Source organism: Nerophis ophidion, linkage group LG17 (genome assembly GCF_033978795.1).
Source record: "Nerophis ophidion isolate RoL-2023_Sa linkage group LG17, RoL_Noph_v1.0, whole genome shotgun sequence".
Lineage (NCBI taxonomy): Eukaryota > Metazoa > Chordata > Actinopteri > Syngnathiformes > Syngnathidae > Nerophis > Nerophis ophidion.
This window is the reverse complement of record NC_084627.1, coordinates 20,570,632-20,596,063: the sequence shown is the minus strand read 5'-3', so window position 1 is coordinate 20,596,063 and position 25,432 is coordinate 20,570,632. Positions and strand designations below refer to the sequence as shown.

General features: G+C 43.4%; 1 protein-coding gene across 3 annotated transcripts in view; it reads left to right on the top strand.

Annotated features, from left to right (window-relative positions):
* Window positions 1-25,432, top strand: part of prlra (prolactin receptor a) — a 69,595-nt gene that overhangs the window by 2,778 nt on the left and 41,385 nt on the right. The gene's annotated exons all lie outside the window — the stretch shown is intronic.

The window sequence follows — 25,432 nt, the reverse complement described above, 5'->3', positions numbered from 1 at the left end:
TGCCTTAGCATCGCCGGTCAAATGTGGAGACACTCTGGCACATTCAATGGGGGTCTGGCGGCAGACACTTTCGCATCTTCGGGCCAGTGGTGCAACTTGAATCCCTCCCTGTTAGTGTTGTTACACCCTCCGACAACACACCGACGAGGCATGATGTCTCCAAGGTTCCAAAAAATTGTCAAAAAAACGGAAAATAACAGAGCTGAGACCCGGTGTTTGTAATGTGTTGAAAATGAAAATGGTGGGTGTGTTACCTCGGCGACGTCACATTCTGACGTCATCGCCTCCAGCGCGATAAGCAGAAAGGCGTTTAATTCGCCAAAATTCACCCATTTAGAGTTCGGAAATCGGTTAAAAAAATAGATGGTCTTTTTTCTGCAACATCAAGGTATATATTGACGCTTACATAGGTCTGGTGATAATGTTCCCCTTTAAATACAAAGACTATAATTACAAACCGGAGTGCGTGTGGGAGGCGTAATTAGGTAGCCATGGTGACGAATGTAAACAAGGAAGTGCCGTAACAAAGGGATCTGCAGAGTCCATAGCATGATCAAAACAGAATAGGAAAATACAAAAGGGACTAAAAAAACTAGAGAAGTGTGATCCGGAAACCAGATCACAACAGCTTGGCTAATATGTCCCCTCCAACCAATAACGTCACAAACACGCGTCATCATTCCGCGACGTTTTCAACAGGAAACTCCGCGAGAAATTTAAAATTGTAATTTAGTAAACTAAAAAGGCCGTATTGGCATGTGTTGCAATGTTAATATTTCATCATTGATATATAAACTATCAGACTGCGTGGTCGGTAGTAGTGGGTTTCAGTAGGCCTTTAAGGCCTGTGTTAGATCGGAATCTGGGTTTAACGTGGTTTGTGGAGCTCCCCCTGGTCATCTACGTTCTGGAAGTAGTTTGACAAAAGGTTGGGAGATATGGCCTATTTTTAATATCTCGTTATTTTTAGGCCACAATATATATCTCGATATTTTGCCTTAGCCTTCAATGAACACTTGATGCATAAATCGCAGCAGTATGATGATTCTATGTGTCTACATTAAAACATTCTTGTTCATGCTGCATTAATATATGCTCATTTTAAACTTTCATGCAGAGAGGAAAATCACAACCAAGTCAATTGACCAAAACTGTATTTATTAAACAGTTATTAAAGGCTTACTGAAACCCACTACTACCGACCACGCAGTCTGATAGTTTATATATCAATGATGAAATATTAACATTGCAACACATGACAATACAGCCTTTTTAGTTTACTAAATTGCAATTTTAAATTTCCCGGGAGTTTCGTCTTGAAAACGTCGTGTAATGATGACGTGTACGCAAGACGTCACAGGTTTTTAGGAAGCAGGAGCGCTGCACACACAGCTAAAAGTCGTCTGCTTTAACGGCATAATTAAACACAGTATTTTGGAGATCTGTGTTGCTGAATCCTTTGCAATTTGTTCAATTAATATTGGAGAAGTCAAAGTAGAAAGATGGAGTTGAGAAGCTTTAGCCTTTAGCCACACAAACACACGGTGATTCCTTGTTTAAAATTCCTGGAGTTGAAACTTTCCTATGGATCACAGCGGACAAGGATCCCAACTACTTGTCAACCAGCAGGTTTCGGTGAGAAAATTGCGGTTAAAAAGTCGCCACTTACCATATCTCCCAACATGTTGTGTGCAGCCTCCCGTACAGCTGCCGTCGACTCCCCTGAGACACTGCGCGTCAACACCTGGCCGTGGACGTACACTTCCGACTATCAGGTACTGTTAAACTCACTAAAACACTAGCAACACAATAGAAAGATAATGGATTTCCCAGAATTATCCTAGTAAATGTCTCTAAAAACATATGAATCCGTCTCAATGCAACGCGGTTGCAATCGCGTTTATTTTTTATTTTTTCTTAGTCTGTCGTTATCAATAGCCCCAAACACAAATCTTTCATCCTCGCTCAAATTATTGGAGAAATTGTCATTTTCTCTGTCCGAATAGCACTTTTTGTTGGAGGCTCCCATTAAAAACAATGTGAATACGTGAGGAGCCCCCACACATGTGACGTCATCGTCTGCGACTTCCGGTAGAGGCAGGGCTTTTCTCCAGTTGCAAACTTTATCGCGGATGTTCTCTACTAAATCCTTTCAGCAAAAATATGGCAATATCGCAAAATGATCAAGTATGACACATAGAATGGACCTGCTATCCCAGTTTAAATAAGAAAATCTCATTTCAGTAGGCCTTTAAGCAGTGCCACAAACATTCATGTCATTTCCAAAACGGAAAGTGCAAGATTGTCAGAGACATTTTAAAACAAGCTATAAGTGCACTTTTGTGCATGATGTCACTAAGATGACATATCAAAACAACACTAAATTAAAATGCACTTTTTGTACAGAACGCCACTACAATGGTTTAAAACAAACAAAGTGCACTTTTGCATCACACAATACAATAATTGTCAAACAAAAATGACCTGCATAATAGGAAATCAAATATTTCGCTATTTGGTAGGTTACTGCGGACATGATCTCCTTTTGTTGTTGACAATTTTTTTCATATGGTGTTAATCTGGAAATATTTGCCTCGGCATTTTGATGGTGTGGGCGTGTGGCACCGAATGGAGATGTTGACATGCGGCGTAATCACTCTTCATTTTCTAGCAGGTGACTTTTCAAATGACGCTACACGTGCTGTTCACCTCTACCACCTGTTTCCTCCCCTCCAAGTAAGATTGCATCCAGCTCGTTGAGGTTTCATCAAATCCAATTGCTCTGAGCTTATCCAACAGTATAGTGTGGTTCAGTGTCAAAAGCCTTCTGAAGGTCCAGCATGACCATGCTGTAGTATTTGGCCACGTCCACCTCATGTTTGATGTGGTCGGTCAGATAGAGATTAAGGCATGTGGATGGCTGGAGAAGGTGCATTGATTGATTGATTGAAACTTTTATTCATAGACAGGCATATATCATGCAGCAACACACATTCATATACCTGGACTGCAGTATTCCAAACTATGCAAAACTACTCATATTATTTGTCAATTATTATTCCAAAAATAATTAAGCATTTGAAATACATATATCATATTGGACTGCAGTATTCCAAACTATGCAAAACTACTCATATTATTTGTCAATTATTATTCCAAAAATAATTAAGCATTTGAAATACATATATCATATATATATATTAGAGATGCACGGATAGGCAATTATATCATCCGCAACCGCATCACCAAAGTTGTCATCCACCCGCTGTCCACCCGAACCAACATTTTATCAGAACCGCAACCGCCCGCCACCCGCCCGCTGAAACACATCAGAGGTCAGCCACCTTTACCACTCACAGAGCTATTTAAACCCCTTTTACAGAGTAATGAAGACAATGGGTGCCGCTAACGTTCTTGCGAATATCCAATGGCGTTCATCCTGATGACAAGAATAAGGGCGTGCTGTGAAGCCATTGCCTTTGACACCTTCAACATGTACAACCCGATTGTTAGTCCGGCAACATGTTGTGTGCAGCTTCCGCAATCACACGTACAAGATTAAAAGGCATACTGGGTGATACAGAGTACACTGATGGTTGTGATATAAACACTCTTACTAATATGTGCCACACTGTGAAGCCACACCCAACAAGATTGACAAACACATTTCGGGAGAACATCATCACAGTAACACAACATAAACGCAACACAACAAATACCCAGAATCGTTTGTATCCGTGACACTTCCTGAATATATTTTACAAACCCGCGCCCCCAACCCCGCCCACTTTACCGACGCACGGGGGGGTGGCGATGTTTGCTGCTAGCGGGGTGTATTAAATAGTCAGGAAGGGTCATGGATACAAAGGATTCTGGGTATTTGTTGTGTTGCGTTTATGTTGTGTTACTGGGAGGATGTTCTCCCGAAATGTGTTTGTCAATCTTGTTTGGTGTGGCTTCACAGCATGGCGCATATTACTAAGAGTGTTAAAATTGTTTGTATCACAACCATTAGTGTACTCTGTGTCACCCAGTATGCCTTGCAATCATGTGCGTGTTGCTGCGGAAGTCACACACAACATGTTGCTGGACTGACAAATGGTTCGAACATGTTGTTGAATGCGATAAAGCCAATGGCTTCATAGCATGTCGTAATACTTACTATCTAGGTTACTGCCGACAGTCATACTAGAGAATATTAGCGTCTCCCATTGTCTTCGTCGCTTTGAGACACGGGTCTTAAATGGCTCTTTGACTGGTAAAGGATTCCGATCCCAGAACCATGTATATCAAATATTTTCAAATGGTTCAGCCGCCACCCCCCCGGATCCAATTAAAATCTATTTTTTCGTCACCCGCCCGAACCGCGGTTTATCCGCGGATGAGACCGCAAACCGCGCATCTCTTATATATATATATATATATTTTATTTTTTACTTTATTTTTTTTAATTATTTTTATTATTTTTATTTTTTTTTAAGTCACCAACATGCTTGCAAAGATTTATTTATTTATTTAGTTTTTGACTGCACATCAATTGTGTGCACTCATACTGAACTCCTAGGTCAAATGTGTCAAACCCAGGCCCGGTGGCCAGATAGGGCCCGCCAAATCATTTTATGTGGCCAGCAAAAACCTGGAAATAATGTGTCAATAAAATACCAAATGCATTTGTTATTTAGATTTTAACAGAAAATAATTTGCATATCTTAAACTTTAATTTTGACTGATCATGCCAGATATAGTTTCAGTATATAGTGTATTACAAAATATTTTTGTAAAGATAAAAATGTCACGTCGGGGTTGCATGCTTGTTCTCCCAAGATGCAGACAGACAATTTGGGACGACAGCGTGAAGGTAGGTTATGATTTATTCCTCATAAATCATACACAGTGCAAACATGCAGGAAAGAAAACAAGGGATGTGCGCCGATCGCACACAGAAGCGAGGATAACAACTTAGCACAGGAATCAAGAATATCTAAACGTAACAGTGGCAGTCAGCAAACAACAAAGCCAGCCAGTGTGAGGCGAACAACGTGAATAGTGCCCGGCAACAGGTGAGCATCCCGGATACTAATCAGAGGCAGCTGAAACCAATCAGCACCCATGGTCACCAAAACAAACCCAGGGGTGCACAAAAAAGGGATTCCAAAACCAACAGAACAAAACTTACACAAAACATGATCATGACAAAAAAAAAAAAAATCACAAAACATCTGCTTGTCACCTTTACTTATGATTTCAAAGCAAGTTGTCCATTAATTTTTTACATTAAAAAAAATCTAATAATCAAGTTGTGTAATGATATCATGAGATTATTGTACATTTATAATAGTACTGTCAAATGATTTAAAAACAAATCAAATGCAATTAATCAGGGTTAATCACAGGTTATGTAAAACCCAAATACATGATTTAAAGTATTTTTAAAAAGGGGCCGTTACTGCGATGTGGTACTTAATGAAAACAAATTTGACACTCCTGTCCTGTAGGTTCACTGCACAAATCTAATAAAAGCCAATATAAGTTAAATTGTATTTGCCACTGTAAGAAATGTATGTTTGATATTATAGTTTGTATTAGTGTAGTAGTGTTGTGCTTTGAACAGATTTTGACTGTCTTGTACAGCGTAAGGAGGGAACCAGAATCATTTAGGAACGTGTCAAGCGCAATGGTTACACCCCCAACAACAAAATATAATGCTGGGGTAATTGTTTGAATACACTGTTGTCTTTTACACTGAATGTTGACCAGTTGTCATGGTTATTTCCTCCTGTGTGGAAGAAGTAGGGATGCTGCACATGGCAGAGCCTGTTATGGGATTTCCAGGGTCATGAGCTGCATGTGCACTGACTGTTTAGTGAGAGAGAGAGAGAGAGAGAGAGAGAGAGAGAGAGAGAGAGAGAGAGAGAGTGGTGTTGTCAATTATAGCAACAAGCTGATCAAGTCAATACTGGATTACAGTGTGGGATGCCCCCGAATTGAGAGATTTTTTCTATACTATACTATATATATATGTGTGTATCAGTGACGTGTGGTGAACTAAACACCAGGTGATGCATACATACTTTTTTTCTTCTTCTTTTTTTTTTTAACTTATATTTATATGTGCAGCTCTAGTCATTGTTGATTTTGGTTGCACATTAGAGTTACAGGGAAAAAAAGGGAGTTATTCGCTTTCATAAAAACGTTTGATAAAGTTGTTATTAAATACTGTTTGGTCCCATTTGCTTTTAACAAAATAAATCAAGTATTGTGAACGAAATTTACCTTTCTGTATCTGAAGCAGCAATAGCAATCCTCCATGAAAACGTACTTTGTATAATCGCGTTCATTTTGTCTTAAAGTCCAGTTTAGAGAAGTATTTAATCTTGGATACAGTATATAATCCTCCATATTGGCAGAAACATTAATTTAATTCAATTTCATTCCGAGAAATTAAAAAATATTTTTGCATCCGACAAAAAACACCCACAAACGCTGGCTTACTGTAATAAAAATGCCATGTTTGTTATAAATACAGTTAAAAAAAAAGGAAAATAAAAAAAATGCTGGCTTCCACTGGAGAGACCTGTGTCTGCTAACTTGAGCGCCCCCACTTCTCCCAATTGAGTTGACAATATATCGCCCCCTACCTTGAGGCAGAGGTACTTGCCGCCTCAAGACCTACCTTTTCCACGTGGCAACAAGCATGAGCCCCCTCGCACGCACGCCCAATACACATTGTGTGTAGCCGTGGAGGCATCGCCTGTGTCTGCCTCACTTCTCATCTGCTGCATTGTTTTGATCAGGGAACATGGAATTTCCGAGATTTTGACCATGAAAATTATCAAAATATACAGGAACCACACCAAAATCACATAGAAAGCCATCTGGTGGCAGGTGAGGCACTGCGTCACTTGCCTCCCCTGACAGCATGTCGCTGATATATATATACATATTTATATCTTAGACACACTTGTTATTACATATGTTGACCAGAGCGGGAGGAATTGCATTTTTTTTTTACACACACTTGTTATTTCATATGTTGACCAGAGGGACAGCACCTTTAAAAGCAACACACAGTCAATTTGAAAAATCCCTCCTTTATGGGACCGCCCTAATTTTGATAGATTTCACCACCAAGGGTGCAAATGAGATATTTGTTTTTTGTAACGTGCTTAAGGCCGGTGACAAACGAGTCACGAACCACAGATGGCCCCTGTGCTGCACTTTGGGCAACCCAGCTGTAGAAGCTAACTGTTAATGGCCACTATAGTCTCAGTACCATAGTGTATTTGTTCATCCTGTGGTCACATATGGGACGGGTGTTGTCTTACATCAGCACTGAAAGTCGTAAAATCAGCTGTTCACCTGGCGGGTTTTTTCGAGGATGACTTTGGAGCAATCTTCACGGACTCCAGTATTTGGCTCTCTATTAGATGCAATGGTTTTCCCTATTGGGACCATGATTTCGGTCCTAACTTGTTCACCGGTCCTCATATGGAAGGTACACTGTTGGGATGTCGCATGGCTGCAGTTGTGTGACCTCAAGTATGCAAAAATCCAGGAGAGCAGAAAGCCGGTAAGATGATTTTAATTTCATCAAAGTAAAAGATATAAACAGAAAGCAGTCTTGCATGGAGATGTTCCCAACATGGTTTTAACTTCGAGCACTGAGGAGTGCTCGAGTGAAACATAAATAGACCTATGTTGATTGACCGCAGCTGAGGACCGCTGCCAATCAACGGCGAGTGTGACAAAAACAGTGCTCAGCGGAGTAAACAGGAAGTATGACAAAATAAGAGCACTGAACAGGAAACAAAGTACAAAACACGAAAAACTATCAGAAAGTAAGTGACAGATCGTTACAGGACCTCCCCCTCAAGGAACAGATACCAGATGTTCCCTGGAAAAGAAAAATGGAAAAAAATGTCCACAAAGTAAGGGAGGATGGAAGGAGGATTTGGTGGAAGGTCGCCAAACCTCGTGTCCCCGCAGCCAGCGAGGGAAAGTCAGGTGGCGACGGCGCGTAGAGCGCCGCTGGAACTGGCGGGGCGGGCGGCCACGGAACAGCCACATCATTGGCCGAAAAAGAGACGAGTGCATCCCGCGAGGAGGACGCCCAGGGCACGGCCACATCCGCGGCTGACGTGGAGGCGGGCGCGCTGAAGCAGGCCCGGAGACAGCAGACAAAGCGGCGGGGGCTGCAGCCAAAACAGATACCTCTGCAGGAGGCGGCTGAGGAGCCGATGTTGGTGCCGGCGTGGAAGCGGCAGACGTCATCAACGGCGTGGAAGCGGCAGACGTCATCAACGGCGTGGAAGCGGCAGACGTCATCAACGGCGTGGAAGCGGCAGACGTCATCAACGGCGTGGAAGCGGCAGACGTCATCGGCGGCGTGGAAGCGGCAGACGTCATCGGCGGCGTGGAAGCGGCAGATGTCATCGGCGGCGTGAAAGCGGCAGACGTCATCGGCGGCGTGAAAGCGGCAGACGTCATCGGCGGCGTGAAAGCGGCAGACGTCATCGGCGGCGTGAAAGCGGCAGACGTCATCGGCGGCGTGAAAGCGGCAGACGTCATCGGCGGCGTGAAAGCGGCAGACGTCATCGGCGGCGTGAAAGCGGCAGACGTCATCGGCGGCGTGAAAGCGGCAGACGTCATCGGCGGCGTGAAAGCGGCAGACGTCATCGGCGGCGTGAAAGCGGCAGACGTCATCAACGGCGTGGAAGCAACAGACGTCATCGGCGGTGTTGAAGCGGCAGGCGTCATCGGAGGCGTGATTGTTGCAGATGTCATCGGCGGCGTGAAAGCGGCAGATGACGCCGGGCGAGGAGCAGCAAATGCTGGCCGAGGAATAGCGGATGCCGGCGGTGACGAAGCCCGGCGTGGTGCTGCTCTTGGCGGCGTTGGGGCTCGGCGTGGAGCCGGCGTTGGGGCTCGGCGTGGAGCCGGCGTTGGGGCTCGGCGTGGAGCCGGCGTTGGGGCTCGGCGTGGAGCCGGCGTTGGGGCTCGGCGTGGAGCCGGCGTTGGGGCTCGGCGTGGAGCCGGCGTTGGGGCTTGGCGTGGAGCCGGCGTTGGGGCTCGGCGTGGAGCCGGCGTTGGGGCTCGGCGAAAGCCCGCCAGGGACGTAGATGTCTCCGTGGAAGGAGACGCTGGCGGGGATGACAGCGGTGTGTGCCTGGCTGCACCGCAGTGTATAGTGGGCCCCCCTCCACTAGGTGGCTGCCAGACACCGTTCACACATGCGGGAAAACGTGCCTGCTCGTCGGAGTCCCCCGGTGCGAAAACCAGGGACGGGCGGGAGGGGACCAGGAGGAGGGACGAAGACACGTCCCGTGCCGAGTCCCAGCAGGAGGACAAAAGCGACCTCACTGTGGGCTCCACTGGAGCTCTCGGCGAACCAAAAAAGAGAGCGGGAGCTGGCAAAAAGAGCAGCCGGGGAGCAGCCGCTGGAAGCTGCGTAGGAGCAGGGAGAAGCAGCTCAGCAGACGACGGGAAGGATGGCGGCGGCGGACGTGCCGGTCGGAGAGCCGCAGTCGGCGACGGAGCCGCAGGAGCCGCGAGACGTGAAGGAGGAGGCGGGCGCGCCGGTCGGTGAGCCGTAGCCGGCAGCGTTGCCGAGAGGAAGGATGGCGGCGGAGGACGCGCCGGTCGGAGAGCCGTAGCCGGTAGCGTTGCCGCGGGAGCCGCGAGGCATGCAGGAAGTGGCGGACGTGCTGGTCGGAGAGCCGTAGCCAGCCGTTGAGCCGAGAGGAAAGATGGCGGCGGGGGACGCGCCGGTCGGAGAGCCGAAGCCGGTGGCGTTGCCGCGGGGAGAGGGTCCGCGTCTGTAGGCTGGGACCGCACAAACCTGGCCTTCAAGTCCTCCAGGAATTGTGCGGTCCAGAACGTCGGCTGAGGATTGCCGACAGGGATTCTCGCGAGGTCACAATTTTCTGGCTCGAAGTTACTGTTGGGATGTCGCATGGCTGCAGTTGTGTGACCTCAAGTATGCAAAAATCCAGGAGAGCAGAAAGCCGGTAAGATGATTTTAATTTCATCAAAGTAAAAGATATAAACAGAAAGCAGTCTTGCATGGAGATGTTCCCAACATGGTTTTAACTTCGAGCACTGAGGAGTGCTCGAGTGAAACATAAATAGACCTATGTTGATTGACCGCAGCTGAGGACCGCTGCCAATCAACGGCGAGTGTGACAAAAACAGTGCTCAGCGGAGTAAACAGGAAGTATGACAAAATAAGAGCACTGAACAGGAAACAAAGTACAAAACACGAAAAACTATCAGAAAGTAAGTGACAGATCGTTACATACACTATATATTGACTAACGTATTTGGCCACCCATCCAAATAATCAGAATCAGGTGTCCTAATCACTTGACCCAGCCAGAGGTGTATAAAATCAAGCACTTAGGCATGGAGACTGTTTCTACAAACATTTGTGAAAGAATGGGTCGCTCTCAGGAGCTCAGTGATTTCCAGCGTGGAACTGTGAAAGGATGCCACCCGTGCAACACATCCAGTTTGGAAATTTCCTTGCTCCTAAATATTCCAAAGTCAACTGTCGGCTTTATTATAAGAAAATGAAAGAGTTTGGGAACAACAGCAACTCAGCCACAATGTGGTAGGCCACGTAAACTGACAGAGAATGGTCAGCGGATGCTGAAGCGCATAGTCCAAAGAGGTCGCCGACTTTCTGCACAGTTAGTTGCTACAGAGCTCCAAACTTAATGTGACTTTCCAATTAGCCCACAAACGTACAGTAAGCAGAGGGCTTCATGGAATGGTTTTCCATGGCCGATTAGCTGCGACTAAGCCATACATCACCAAGTCCAATGCAAAGCACTGGATGCAGTGGTCTGAAGCACGTCACCACTGGACTCTAGAGCAGTGGAGACGCCTTCTCTGGAGTGATGAATCACACTTTTCCATCTGGCAATCCAATGGGCGAGTCTGGGTTTGGAGGTTGCCAGGAGAACGCTACATTTCGGACTTCATTGTGCTGAGTGTGAAATTTGGTGGAGGAGGAATTATGGTGTGGGGTTGTTTTTTAGAAGTTGGGCTTGGCCCCTTAGTTCCATTGAAAGGAACTTTGAATGCTCCAGGATACTAAAACATTTTGGACAATTCCATGGTCCCAGCCTTATGGGAACAGTTTGGAGCGGGACCCTTCCTCTTCCAACATGACTGTGCACCAGTGCACAAAGCAAGGTCCATAAAGACAGGGATGACATGAGTCTGGTGTGGATGAACTTGACTGGCCTGCACAGAGTCCTGACCTGAACACGATAGAACATCTTTGGGATGAATTACAACAGAGTCTGAAAACCAGGCCTTCTCCACCAACATCAGTGTGTGACCTTCACCAATGTCCTTTTGGAAGAATGGTGGAAAATTTCGATAAACACAATCCGCAACCGTGTGGACAGCCTTCCCAGAAGAGTTGAAGCTGTAATAGCTGCAAAAGGTGGACCGACATCATATTGAACCCTATGGGTTAGGAATGGGATGGCACGTCAAGTTCATATGTGAGTCAAGGCAGGTGGCCAAATACTTTTGGCAATATAGTGTACTTTTCCTTGTTGATGTCTCAAGAAGGGTAGAAATACAAAAACACACACACACATGTACACACACACACACACACACACACACACTGGGCATGACGAAACAAGAAGCTAACCGTGAAAGCTTGTAAAATAGAAATGATTGATCCAGATGTCAATACTATCAATACCTATTACAATATCAATGTATAAACGATACTAAAAGGATTCGATGGACATTTTTCATTTTCTTGTTCCTATTTTTACAAAACCATATTTTGGGTGTTTTTTGTTATTGTTTGCAAACTCAGGGAGTTTGTACACATAATAATACATCCTCTGATTTACACCAATATTCGCAAATTCTAAACTTAAGATGAGATATACTTCATAAAAGTGTGTTATTCTGTTTACTTTAGTTATGTCACGACGTGCTACATTAGCAGTGCTGCTACCTTTTGTAGCAACGCTTTTGCCGAATAAATGTCGAACATCTTCCCGCTTGAAGCCAAACCACCGTCAGAGGCTGGACTCGGTGCTGTTTTTCTTGGTAATCAATTCTTCCTCCATTTGTTACCAGATTCACATCATCTCTCTCTCGTATTACCACCCGCACCACTCCGCTAGCATCACAGCTATTGTTACCATGTTGCTACTTCTCTGCTCCAGGGGAGCGTGTGACATTGCACACGTGACAGTATGTGACGTGTGTAAGAAGGTGCGTTTGGTTTAGAAGGAGGGACAAGAAAGAGTGGGAAACGCATGTAGTGTAATGCTCGCAGCTAAAAGCAACTGCGTGAGAACGTATACACGAATATTAGATTAGATTAGATTAGATAGTACTTTATTTATTCCGTCAGGAGAGTTCCTTCAGGAAAATTAAAATTATCGGCGCAATCCCATTCAAGATCAGACAAACATTACAGTGAGACAGAACAGGATCACTGACGGGTCTGCCGGCTTCCAGCGCCACTTACAAAAAAGATGAGATACAGGTAAACAAGGGGGGGGGGATGGGAGAAAAAAATAGAAGATTAAAATAAAATTCAAAAAATCGGTCTTAGCCTGGGCCCTGGAGAGGGTGTGTAGACTGAGGCCAAGGGAAAAAAACAACTCATAGCCATAGTACACATCCCTCTTACATGTGTGTAAGAGGGAAACATCAAAGAACACAGAGGACATTAAAGACATTAAAGCAGAAGATACAAGCTGACACTTCTACATACAGCTATGAATAAAAAGTAAAAGAAACATATCCACTGTGATGGCCTCTGCGGTGTTCCACGCCATCGTCCGCTGGGGTGGAGGGAGCATGGCCAGAGACAGAAGCAGACCCAACATAGCCACCAAGACAGCCGACTCCACTCTCGGCCAGTGTCCAGTCCGCATGGATGAGCGAGGATACGTCCAAGGTGACTGAGGTGTCCGACACCTGCTCACCCAGCCAAGACACGGCGAAGCCTCCAGTGCTCAGTGCTAGCTCCGCAGCCCTGTCCCCTCATCCTCATCTCCTCCAGTCTCTCCAAACCGACTCTGGTGTAGCAGAGACCCAGCAGCTGGTCTCCATGGCCAAAAGGCTCCCGGGAGGCAGATCCAGAAGTCCACAAAAAAGCACCACAGAGGTCAGGAAAGTGCCACCCCTTGTCACACAGTCCCAAAGAGTCCCGGACCAAAAGGCAAAAAAAATATAATAACACATGAAAACAAGAGGATGACACAAGAGCACAGAGGTCCTGCCAACAGCAGCCACTACAGCAGCGCCATATATAACGATATGGTAATTTTCTATAACGCACAGAGACAAACGCGCTATATATCAATATCCATATATCACCCAACCCTACATAGAGAGTACACTCCAATTGCACATTTTATTAGCGCTAGAAATGTATACACCAATAATGTACACACTAATAATGTATATTGATAACCTTGTGTGGCCACACAATATATGCAGCTTTACAAGGCAACCAATCGAAACATCCATTCAGATGCCCCGCTCATTCATACACGGCCCCACGTTGTTGCAGCCCGAAAACCCAGCGAGCGCTTATGTATTGTGAGTGAAGTGAAATGGCTGCGCAGATGCTGGTCCTTATCCTTCAATCATTCTGACCTTGTTGTAAGCACTCAGCAGCAGTACAGCAGGCGACATAAATGCGGACCATTTGTCGTTACCTGGAAGTAATTACTTGCAGAAATGTTGTCTCTTGTCATTTACAAAGTCACTTACTGCATGTTTACGGCCAATAATTTTGTAAAAAAAAAATTAAAACATTTTCATTTCCTCAACAAAATATGTACATTAGTGGGCATGCTTTATGAAGATGGGAAGAATATTAAGCTTATTAAATCGAATGAAAACTGGTGAAAACACTGCTAATACTTCTTGAACTTAAAGGCCTACTGAAACCCACTACTACCCACCACGCAGTCTGATAGTTTATATTAGGGCTGGGCGTATCGATACCAAGTATCGATACGCCCAGTGCTTGTCAGAGGTATCACCGTTTCCAAAGTTATGATACTCCCGTATACTAAAGTAATGTCCGATCATTACCTTATAAAATTTGAAGTTCAGACTCATGTTCGGCAAGCAAATAATAATAACTGCTATAGCAGCCACAACATTAATACGGCCACAACGACAACTCTTGCTGACCTACTGCCCTCGGTAATGGCACCGTTCCCAAAGTATGTGGGCTCTATTGATAACCTCACTAACAACTTTAACAACGCCATGCGCGAAACCATTGATAGTATAGCACAGCTGAAGTTAAAAAAGGCTCCAAAAAGGCGTACGCCATGGTTTACTGAAGAAACTAGAGCTCAGAAATTTTTACGTAGAAAGCTGGAACGCAAATGGCGCACGACTAAACTTGAGGTGCACCATCAAGCATGGAGTGATAGTTTAATAACTTATAAACGCATGCTTACCTTAGCTAAAACTAATTATTACTCAAATCTCATCTGCATTAATAAAAACAATCCAAAATGTTTGTTTAGTACAGTAGCATCGCTAACCCAACAAGGGACTCCTTCCAGTAGCTCCACCCATTCGGCAGATGACTTTATGAAGTTCTTTAATAAGAAAATTGAACTTATTAGAAAGGAGATTAAAGACAATGCGTCCCAGCTACAACGGGGTTATAGTAACACAGATACGACTGTATATACGGCGGATACTGCAAATATCCAAAATAGTTTCTCTCGTTTTGATGAAATAACATTAGAAGAATTCTTACAACGTGTAAATGGAATAAAACAAACAACATGTTTACTTGACCCACTTCCTGGGAAACTTATCAAGGAGCTTTTTGTATTATTAGGTCCATCAGTGCTAAATATTATAAACTTATCACTTTCCTCGGGCACTGTTCCCCTAGCATTCAAAAAAGCGGTTATTCATCCTCTCCTTAAAAGACCTAACCTCGATCCTGACCTCATGGTAAACTACCGACCGGTGTCTCACCTTCCCTTTATTTCGAAAATCCTCGAAAAAATTGTTGCAGAGCAGCTAAATGAACACTTAGCGTCTAACAATCTATGTGAAACCTTTCAATCCGGTTTCAGGGCAAATCACTCTACTGAGACAGCCCTCGCAAAATTGACTAATGATCTATTGCTAACGATGGATTCTGATGCGTCATCTATGTTGCTGCTCCTCGATCTTAGCGCTGCTTTCGATACCGTCGATCATAATATTTTATTAGAGCGTATCAAAACACAAATTGGTATGTCAGACTCAGCCCTGTCTTGGCTTAACTCTTATCTTACTGATAGGATGCAGTGCGTCTACCATAACAGTGTGACCTCGGACTATGTTAAGGTAACGTGTGGAGTTCCCCAGGGTTCGGTCCTTGGCCCTGTAGTCTTCAGCATCTACATGCTGCCGCTAGGTGACATCATACGCAAATACGGTGTTAGCTTTCACTGTTATGCTGATGACACCCAACTCTACATGCCCCTAAAGCTGACCAACACGCCGGACTGTAGTCAGTTGGAAGCGTGTCTTAATGAAATTAAACAATGGATGTCCGCTAACTTTTTGCAACTTAACGCCAAAAAAACGGAAATGCTGATTATCGGTCCTGCTAGACACCGACATCTATTTAATAATACAACTTTAACATTTGACAACCAAATAATAAAGCAAGGTGACTCGGTAAAAAATCTGGGTATTATCTTCGACCCAACTTTCTCCTTTGAGGCACACATTAAAAGCGTTACTAAAACGGCCTTCTTTCATCTCCGTAATATCGATAAAATTCGCTCCATTTTGTCCGCTAAAGACGCCGAGATCATTATCCATGCGTTTGTTACGTCTCGTCTCGATTACTGTAACATATTATTTTCGGGTCTCCCCATGTCTAGCATTAAAAGATTACAGTTGGTACAAAATGCGGCTGCTAGACTTTTGACAAGAACAAGAAAGTTTGATCATATTACGCCTGTACTGGCTCACCTGCACTGGCTTCCTGTGCACTTAAGTTGTGACTTTAAGGTTTTACTAATTACGTATAAAATACTACACGGTCTAGCTCCAGACTATCTTGCCGATTGTATTGTACCATATGTCCCGGCAAGAAATCTGCGTTCAAAAGACTCCAGCTTATTAGTGATTCCTAGAGCCCAAAAAAAAGTCTGCGGGCTATAGAGCGTTTTCCGTTCGGGCTCCAGTACTCTGGAATGCCCTCCCGGTAACAGTTCGAGATGCTACCTCAGTAGAAGCATTTAAGTCTCACCTTAAAACTCATCTGTATACTCTAGCCTTTAAATAGACCTTTTTAGACCAGTTGATCTGCCGCTTCTTTTCTTTCTCCTATGTCCCCCCCTCCCATGGATGAAGTACTGGCTGTCCAGAGTCGAGACCCGGGATGACCGCTCGTCGGGACCCAGGATGGACCGCTCGCCTGTATCGGTTGGGGACATCTCTACGCTGCTGATCTGCCTCCGCTTGAGATGGTTTCCTGTGGACGGGACTCTCGCTGCTGTCTTGGATCTGCTTGAACTGAACTCTCACGGCTGTGTTGGAGCCACTATGGATTGAACTTTCACAGTATCATGTTAGACCCGCTCAACATCCATTGCTTTCGGTCCCCTAGAGGGGGGGGGGGGGGGGGGGGGTTGCCCACATCTGAGGTCCTCTCCAAGGTTTCTCATAGTCAGCATTGTCACTGGCGTCCCACTGGATGTGAATTCTCCCTGCCCACTGGGTGTGAGTTTTCCTTGCCCTTTTGTGGGTTCTTCCGAGGATGTTGTAGTCGTAATGATTTGTGCAGTCCTTTGAGACATTTGTGATTTGGGGCTATATAAATAAACATTGATTGATTGATTGACAGTATCGATACTTGGTGAGTATCGGTATCGTATCGATACTGGCGTGATGGTATCGATACTTCACCAAATTAAGCGAATCACTCCGATTTAAAAAAAAATGTGAGCGCAGCGCTCCTCACCACTCCACCCTCCTCCCTAGTGATGGGTCGCGAACGAGATTTAAAAACACTTTAAAAATTCATCTGCAACCCAAAATAAAATAAAATAAATACAATTAACATGACGCTTGGTGCATTCGCGCACACACATCAGTGTAATTTGCGCCGAGGTTCACTCGGACACGCACACACACACGCGTGCGTTTCCAGTGCGACTTAATGTCTTGGTTGTAAACTGTAAAGTGTTTTATTGCACTAAAATAACGATAAGAATTTCTCAGTTCTTTTGTTTTGTGTTCATTTTTACAACTATTTAATAACTAGTGTTTTCTTTTTTTACTTAAGTTCTTGTGTTTGTTTTCACCTTATTTGCACTACTTACTTTATTGTAATTGATATTATTACTTTTTTATTTGAATTTTTCAGTTCTTTTGTTTTGTGTTCATGTTTACAACTTTGTTCAATAACTAGAGTTTTGTTATTTACCTTAAGTGTTTGTGTGTTTTGAGGCGACAAGCCAGGTTCAGTAGTTGTTTGCACCTTATTTGCATTACTTTATTGCTATTGATATTACTTTTGTAATAAATATTTTATTTTTTGACTTAAATCGTTGTCCCGTGTTGTATTATTATCATAATCAATTAATAAAGGCAAAAGTACAAATTTGTTTTTCAAAAGTCCCCCCCATCAGATGACGACACTTCTGGTATCGGTATCGGCGATATTGTCCGGTATCGGATCGGATCGGTATCGATACCCACATTTGCGATATTGCCCACCCCTAGTTTATATATCAATGATGAAATATTAACATTGCAACACATGCCAATACGGCCTTTTTAGTTTGCTAAATTGCAATTTTAAATTAATCGGGACTTTCTTGTTGAAAACGTCGCGGAACGATGACGTGTACGCGTGATGTCACGGACTGTTAGGAAATATTAGCGCTGCGCACACACACAGCTAAAAGTCATCTGCTTTAACCGCTTAATTACACAGTATTTTGGACATCTGTGTTGCTGCATCTTTTGCAATTTGTTCAATTAATAATGGAGAAGTCAAAGTAGAAAGATGGAGTTGGGAAGCTTTAGCCTTTAGCCACACAAACACACGGTGATTCTTTGTTTAAAATTCCCGGAGGTGAAGCTTTCCTATGGATCAGAGCGGTCAAGCGAACATGGATCCCGACCAAATGTCAACCAGCAGTTTTCGGTGAGAAAGTTGTGGTAAAAAGTCGCCACTTACCGGAGATCAGATGAGCTTGTGCCGTCCATATAGCTGCCGTTGACTTCCATCAGACACTGGCCTCAAGACACCCGTGGAGACACCCTTCCAACTATCAGGTACTATTAAACTCACTAAAACACAAGCAACACAATAGAAAGATAAGGGATTTACCAGAATTATCCTAGTAAATGTGTCTAAACACATCTGAATCCGTCCCAATGCAATCCCGTTTTTTATGTTTTAACTTGATTTTTTTTTTTTTTCTTTTGTAGTCCGTCGCTATCAATATCCTCAAACACAAATCTTTCATCCTTGCTCAATATAATGGGGAAATTGTCATTTTCTCGGTCCGAATAGCTCTTTTTGTTGGAGGCTCCCATTAAAAACAATGTGAGGATGTGAGGAGCCATCAACTTCCGGTAAAGGCAGGGCATTTCTGTTAGTGACCAAAAAGGTGCGAACTTTATCGTTGATGTTCTCTACTAAATCCTTTCAGCAAAAATATGGCAATATCGCGAAATGATCAAGTATGACACATAGAATGGACCTGCTATCCCCGTTTAAATAAGAAAATCTCATTTCAGTAGGCCTTTATGTCTCAAAGGTGCAATGATTATTTTCATACATCCATCCATCCATTTCCTACCGCTCATTCCCTCTAGGGGTCGCGGGGGGCGCTGGTGCCTATCTCAGCTACAATCGGGCGGAAGGCGGGGTACACCCTGGACAAGTTGCCACCTCATCGCAGGGCCAACAAAGACAGACAGACAACATTCACACTCACATTCACACACTAGGGCCAATTTAGTGTTGCCAATCAACCTATCCCCAGGTGCATGTCTTTGGAAGTGGGAGGAAGCCGGAGTACCTGGAGGGAACCCACGCACTCACGGGGAGAACATGCAAACTCCACACAGAAAGATCCCGAGCCTGGGATTGAACCCAGGACTGCAAGACCTTCGTATTGTGAGGCAGACGCACTAACACCTCTGCCACCGTGAAGCCTTATTTTCATGTATATTATTTATATTTATTATTATATTTGATAATGTTGATCATAGAAATTCATCAGCAAACAAGTCGCTTAATAACATGTCCATATTTCCACTTTCATTCCTTTCGGTAAATAATTACAGCTAAATCAGCCAAAAAGTATTGGACACAAATGCTTTTTGCACGGATCATTATGTTTACAGGACATTCTTGCATTTTAAGTATGTCAATTTATTTTTCACTGTGGTTATATACTTTGTGTAATAAAGTCAAAATTTGTTTTGGAGTCATTTACCATATGTTTATTTTGTTATTTACTATTATAGGTTTTTAAAATGATCAGGTCAAACTCAAACGTGCACATCAGATCCATCCATCCATCCATTTTCTACTTTATTACCTAATTTTTTTATCAGCAAAAATTAAACTGTCAGCACGGTGGAACAGGGGTTAGTGCATGTGCCTCACAATACGAAGGTCCTGAGTAGTCCTGAGTTCAATCCCGGGCTCGGGATCTTTCTGTGTGGAGTTTGCAAGTCCTCCCCGTTACTGTCTGTCTATCTTTGTTGGACCTGCGATGAGGTGGCGACTTGTCCAGAGCGTACCCCGCCTTCCCCCCGATTGTAGCTGAAATAGGCACCAGCGACCCCAAAGGGAATAAGCTTTAGAAAATGTATGGATGGATGGATTCGGAATGAGGTCAGGCGGAATTCAAATGTAGGCCAGCGGAGTCGCTAAGGTAAATTGAACAGGTGTCATGTGTCAGGGAAGGGATTCACAGATGACATCGTTGTTGCCGCGGCGCTATCCCGTCTTAGCGGCTTATTCCTTCGGGGGCTCTCCTGGTTACATAAGCCCGCTATAAGCAGCAGGCGGGCTAAGCCAGTGGCGTGACCTTAATGCCAATTACCAGATCACGCTGACCTTTTCCGAATGAAGGCACCACCCAGCGGAAGCGTACGGCGTTACCGGGGGCGACAGGTGTGACCACGCAAAAGCGCCCGGCGTGCTAACTCAAGATGGCTTCCTGCGTTACAATGAACGAGGCGAGAGGTAGCAACGCCAGCCGGCAGATGCGCTCTCCTTGTTAGCGCGGCAGCTTACTAGCAACTCTCCCAGACGCGTATCATCCATCTAAACCCTTCCCCCCTGCTGTCCTCAACGGGTTCAGAGATAAAGGGTTAGCTGGCGCTAACGGCTATCCGCCACTGTTGCCCGGTTACGCAACGGCCTGCATGTGCCAGCTGCTAGACGTAGACAGAAATGGAGAGGATTTATTCATTTTCATGTTTAATCCTGAGTAAACAGAGTCCATCGAAGCAGGGTAAATACACATATTAGATCAATAAGTTGTTTAATCTGGTCTGTGTCTTGTTTATTTGGACAATACTCTTTGTATCTTTAACAAAGGGGGCTGGGGAACACCGGCTTTAGAGTTATTAGTGTGATTTCTCGCACAGTTTACTTTGGAACACCTTCACATTTTGTGTTTTGTTTAATAATTAAAAATATTTTCGTACCAGTACCAAATTTACTTCGATACTTTTTGGTACTTTTCTATTAAAGGGGACCACAAAAAATGGCATTATAGTGAACATACAATACAACTTGTCTTTTTGTAGTAAGTGAAGTGAAGTGAATTATATTCATATAGCGCTTTTTCTCTAGTGACTCAAAGCGCTTTACATAGTGAAACCCAATATCTAAGTTACATTCAAACCAGTGTGGGTGGCACTGGGAGCAGGTGGTCAAAGTGTCTTGCCCAAGGACACAACGGCAGTGACTAGGGTGGCGGAAGCGGGAATCGAACCTGCAACCCTCAAGTTGCTGGCACGGCCGCTCTACCAACCGAGCTAAACCGCTAAACAGTAACCAAACAAAGGCTCCTAATTTAGCTGCTGACATATGCAGTAACACAGTGGTTCTCAAATGGGGGTACGCGTACCCCTGGGGGTACTTGAAGGTAGGCCAAGGGCTACGTGAGATTTTTAAAAAATATTCTAAAAATAACAACAATTGAAAAATCCTTTATAATTATATTTATTGAATAATACTTCAACAAAATATGAATGTAAGTTCATAAACTGTGAAAATAAATGCAACAATGCAATATTCAGTGTTGACAGCTCGATTTTTTGTGGACATGTTCCATAAATATTGATGTTAAAGATTTCTTTTTTTTGTGAAGAAATGTTTAGAATGAAGTTGATGAATCCAGATGGATCTCTATTACAATCCCCAAAGAGGGCACTTTAAGTTGATGATTACTTCTATGTGTAGAAATCTTTATTTATTTTTGAATCACTTGTTCATTTTTCAACAAGTTTTCAGTTATTTTTATACCTTTTTTTCCAAATAGTTCAAGAAAGACCACTACAAATGAGCAATATTTTGCACTGTTATACAATTTAATAAATCAGAAACTGATGACATGGTGTTGTATTTTACTTCTTTATCTCTTTTTTCAACCAAAAATGCTTTGCTCTGATTAGGGGCTACTTCACAGGGGGTACATTACTTAAAAAAGGTTGAGAACCACTGCATTAACATATTGTGTCATTTATCATTCTATTATTTTGTCAAAATTATTAAAGACAAGTGGTAGGAAATGAATTATTCATCTACTTGTTCATTTATTGTTAATATCAGCTTATTTTCTCTTTCAACTTGTTCTAGCTACACTTGCCTTGCATGACAGCTCCCGCCATCAGTGTGTGAATGTGTGTGTGAATGGGCGAATGTGGAAATACTGTCAAAGCGCTTTGGGCTCATTAAAAAGGGGTGGAAAAGCGCTATACAAGTACAACCCATTTACCGTTTACCACTTCTGTTAAAATGTAATAATCACTTATTTGTCTGTTGTTTGATACTTTTCATTAGTTTTGGATGATACCACAAATTTGGGCATCAATCCGATACCAAGTCCTTACAGGAGATCATACATTCATTTTCAAAGTCCTCATGTGTCCAGGGACATATTTCTTTAGTTTATAAACATAAAATACATTTAAAAAAAACAAAAGAAGATGTTGTGATGCCAAAAAATATCGATGATGCCAAAAAATATCGATGTAATCATTGCAGTACTGACTAGATACATGCCTGTACTTGATATGATTACAGTGGATGTCAGGTGTAGATCCACCAATGGCGTTTATTTACATTTTGACGCCGGTGAGCCACGGTGTGTAGTGAAGCATGTTTAGCTATTCCTCGTCCTGCAGGTATGATACTTGTAAGAAACTTACTTTATTTGTCACCATGTGGTGATATCCTTTAGAGATTGATGTCGGTTTTTGATACAGTGCCTCTGAGGGATCGAAGGTCATGGTCATTCAATGTTAGTTTCCGGCCATGCCGCTTACGTGGAGTGATTTCTCGAGATTCTCTGAACCTTTTGAGGATGTTATGGACCGTAGATGTTGAAATCCCTAAATTTCTTGCAATTGCACGTTGTTCTTCAACTTTTTGACTGTTTGCTCATGCAGTTGTGGACAAAGGGGTGTACCTCGCCCCATCCTTTCTTGTGAAAAACTGAGCATTTTTTGAGAAGCTATTTTTATACCCAATCATGAAACCTACCTGTTCCCAATTACTCTGCACACCTGTGGGATGTTCCAAATAAGTGTTTGATGAGCATTCCTCAACTCTTTGGCAACTCTGATGTGGCTCAGCTGCATAATCGCCGACCCCCCCAGACTGCTACGGGGGGGATCCCGGATTTTGGTGCCTCTCCCGGACATCAGCCGGGGTCAATGTTCTCCGATTTTCTTGAGGGCGTGCCGTCACGCATGCATTTTGCTGCTTTAATAGTCACATGTACGAGATTGCAAGGCATACTGTGTGATACAGGCTACACTGAAGGTTGTGATATAAACAACTTTAACACTCTTACTAATATGCGCAACACAGTGAACTCACAACAAACAAGAATGACACATTTCGGGAGAACATCCTCACAGTAACACAACATAAACGCAACACAACAAATACCCAGAATCCTTTGCATCCATGACTATTCCTGACTATATTATACGCCCCCAACCTCACCCACCTCAACCGACGCACAGAAAGGGGGTGGGGGGGGGGTGGGGATTTAACCCCCAGTTCCAACCCTTAATAAACATGCTTCACTGATTGGAGTATTTGGCGAGCGCCGTTGTGTCCTACTAATTTTGGCGGTCCTTCAACTCACTGTAATTTGTTTACATGTAGAACTTTCTCAGACTTTCTAGGACGTGTTTTATGCCATTTCTTTTTCTGTCTTATTTTGTTTACCAAACTTTTAACGTTGTGCATGAATGAACAAAGGAGAGTGTTGTTGATGTTAGTTACTGTCTTGTGTGGAGTGCTAATCAGACATATTTGGTCACTGCATGACTGCAAGCTAATTGATGCTAACATGCTATTTAGGCTAGCTATATGTACATATTGCCACATTATGCCTCATTTGTAGCTATATTTGAACTTATTTAGTTTCCTTTAAGTCTTCTTAATTCAGTTTATATCTCATGAAACACTAACTTTATGTAATATGGCTTTTAATTTTTTGCGGCTCCAGACAGATTTGTTTATATATTTTTGGTCCAATATGGCTCTTTCAACATTTTGGGTTTGCCTACCACTGGTCTAAAACAAGTTTTGTTTTACTGCTTATTGACATGTTTTTTGCTACTTTATGTTGTGTATTTTTTACTTGAGACTTCCAATTAATTGTATCATCTATTATTACAGCCAAAAAAGTTTTGTTTTTTTACCCTTTCAATGTCTACTCCGTATTTGTGTTTGACTTTCTCTTCTACTGTTACCAAATAGCATTGTTTTTTTTTTACTGAGATTCCAAGAGTCTGTTTTTGTCAAATCATCTTTTTAAAGGGGAACATTATCACCAGACCTATGTAAGCGTCAATATATACCTTAATGTTGCCGAAAAAAGGCCATCTATTTTTTTAACCGATTTCCGAACTCTAAATGGGTGATTTTTGGCGAATTAAACACCTTTATATTATTTGCTCTCGGAGCGAAGACGTCACAACGTGACGTCACCTAGGTAGTCAACCGCTATTTTCTCAAACACATTATAAACATCGAGCCAAATCAGCTCTGTTATTTTCCGTTTTTTCGACTGTTTTCCGTACCTTGGAGACGTTATGCCTCTTTGGTGTGTTGTCGGAGGGTGTAACAAAACGATCAGGGACGGATTCAAGTTGATTTATGTAAGTTAAAGTTAAAGTACCAATGATTGTCACACACATACTAGATGTGGCGAAATTATTATCTGCATTTGACCCATCCCCCTTGATCACCCCCTGGGAGGTGAGGGGAGCTGTGGGCAGCAGCGGTGCCGTGCCCGGGAATCATTTATGGTGATAGAATGCACGTAGAATGTGCATCGATTAGCACGGCATGCGTAAGTGCCGATCGTTTGGTCTGCACATTTTACCGGCGATGCTAAGGCAGACATGGCCGAATAGCGCCAATAGCTAATCGCTCAATAGCTTCAGTTTCTTCTTCAATTTCGTTTTCGCTATCTGCTTCCATACTCCGACCATCCGTTTCAATACATGCGTAATCTGATGAATCGCTTAAGCCGCTGAAATCCGAGTCTGAATCCGAGCTACTGTCACTATATCTTGCTGTGCTATCCGCCTGGATAGCATGTATATCACTGGATGACGTCACAGGAAAATGGACGGTGGCTTCACAGATAGCGAAAATCAGGCACTTTAAAGCCTTTTTTTTCGGGATATTCCACAATGGGTAAAATTTGGAAAAAAACTTCAAAAGATAAAATAAGCCACTGAGAACTGATTTTTATTGGTTTTAACCCTTCTGAAATTGTGGTAATGTTCCCCTTTAATCTGTTCATTTCTTCTGTTATTATATGTATTATCTTCTGTGTGGTCTCTCCTGAACAAAATGCAGTTGTATCATATGCAATTAGTAACTTTACAAATGTCATTTATATAGAGATTGAAAAATTTTGGTCCGAGTATTGATCCCTGAGGTACGTCCACAAGATATTTTAAGGTCCATGGAAGTGTGTTCGCCTATTTTCACGTCTTGCTTCCTGTTGGGGGCTTCACGGTGGCAGAGGGGTTAGTGCGTCTGCCTCACAATACGAAGGTCCTGCAGTCCTGGGTTCAAATCCAGGCTCGGGATCTTTCTGTGTGGAGTTTGCATGTTCTCCCCGTGAATGCGTGGGTTCCCTCCGAGTACTCCGGCTTCCTCCCACTTCCAAAG